This window comes from Loxodonta africana, chromosome 26, assembly GCF_030014295.1.
Source record: "Loxodonta africana isolate mLoxAfr1 chromosome 26, mLoxAfr1.hap2, whole genome shotgun sequence".
Lineage (NCBI taxonomy): Eukaryota > Metazoa > Chordata > Mammalia > Proboscidea > Elephantidae > Loxodonta > Loxodonta africana.
Genome location: NC_087367.1, coordinates 20,579,735 through 20,581,467, shown reverse-complemented (window position 1 = coordinate 20,581,467; position 1,733 = coordinate 20,579,735). Strand labels below are relative to the sequence as shown.

General features: G+C 38.6%; 1 non-coding gene across 1 annotated transcript; it reads left to right on the top strand.

Moving 5' to 3' along the window:
• The first annotated feature begins 379 nt into the window (after positions 1-379).
• LOC135228715 (U6 spliceosomal RNA) lies at positions 380-481 on the top strand. Its single transcript, XR_010319500.1, has one exon. It is a non-coding gene; the product is annotated as a U6 spliceosomal RNA (small nuclear RNA).
• Positions 482-1,733: the final 1,252 nt, after the last annotated feature.

Genomic DNA, 1,733 nt, shown 5'->3' with positions numbered 1-1,733 from the left:
CAAGGCACAACAATTGGTCTCTATTCACTTGGAACAACAGAGGAAGAAGGAGAGTCAGGAATAGGAGGAGGAGGATATGGAATGTGTGGCTAATTGCCTCCATGAACAGCTGCCTCCTTTCCCATGAGACCAGAAGAACTGGATGGTGCCTGGCTGCCATTACTGAACATTTTGATCAAGGATTCTATAGAAGAATCCTGATCAAAAGGGGGAAAATGCAGAACGGAATTTCAAATTATCATGGGCTTCAGACTTTCTGGAGCCATAAATGTGGGATGAACCCCTGAAACTATTGCCCTGAGATAATCTGTAAACCTTAAACCAAAAATATCCCCTGAAGTCTTCTTAAAACGAAACAATAGTTTAGCTTAGCTAGTAAAAAAGTTCTACCTTGATATACTAAAACTGGTATGATACAGAGAAGATTAACATGACCCTGTACAACAATGACATGTAAATTCATGAAGTGTTCCATATTTTTTGAGAGGGGGCCTGATGGTGCAGTGGCTAAAAGCTCAGGTTGCTAACCAAAAGGTCAGCAGTTCGAATCCACCAGCTGCTCCTTGGAAACCCTATGGGGCAGTTCTACTCTGTCCTATAGGGTCATTATGAGTCAGAATCAACTCAACGGCAGTGGGTTTGGTTTTTTGGTTTTAGAGGGGATCAGATCAGCTGACAACAGCAACTCGAAAGATAGGAACCTTAGGGGGCAGTGGATATATGTTAATGCGGGAGGGACAACTCAGAAAAGGAAGGCGAGAATGGTCATGCAATTCGAAGAATGGAATCAATGTCACTAATTGTACGTATAAAAACTGTTGAATCGGTGTATGTTTTGTTGTGTATATTCTTAACAACAACAGGATAAATAAAATTATTTTTAAAAAACAAGTAAAAAAAAAGCATAATGAGTGAGAAGGGTGGCAGCACTAGTTGAGGATGGAAGAAGAGGCAAGATCTAAGTAGAGGTTCTCCAACCTAGCTGAACTTCAGAACCTACTCCCAAGAACCTTTTTAAAATACCAGTAAACTCCAGACCCCAACACAGATCAATTAAATCAGAGTGTTTTAAGAGTGGTGCTCAGCAACTGATTTTTTTAAAAATATCCCTAGGTGGTTCTAATGTGCTGCTAGGGTCAAGGACCACAGATCTTGACCTTGCAGATCCTTATAGATCTTATTGAAGAGTCTGAGTTTTAGTCAAAATGTGATAAGAAGCCACTGAAAGTATTTAAGTATAGAAGAGACGTATTTGATTTGATTTAATTGGCTTGGTTTGATTTTTAAATGGATCTCCCTGGCTTCTGTGAGAAAAGCCGAGGTCAATAGTAGAGGAAGGATATAAGTTAGGAAGTTATCGAAATTGTCTAGGCAAGAGAACATTTCAAGATCTATCCTGAAATACAACGCTGTCAGTGATAGGATAATATCCATATGCCGACAAGGAAGACCAGTTAATACGAGTAGTATTCACATTTACCCACTGTCACGGATTGAATTGTGTCCCCCAAAAATATCTGTCAACTTGGCTTGGTCATGATTCCTTTGTATGATTGTATGATTGTCTACCATTTAATCATCTGATGTAATCTCCCAAAAAAAAAAAAAAAAATTCCCTATGTGTTGTAAATCCTATCACTATGATGTAATAAGATGGATTATCGGTAGTTATATTGATGAGGTCTACAATATTAGATAGTGTCTAGAGCCAATCTCTTTTGAGATATAAAAGA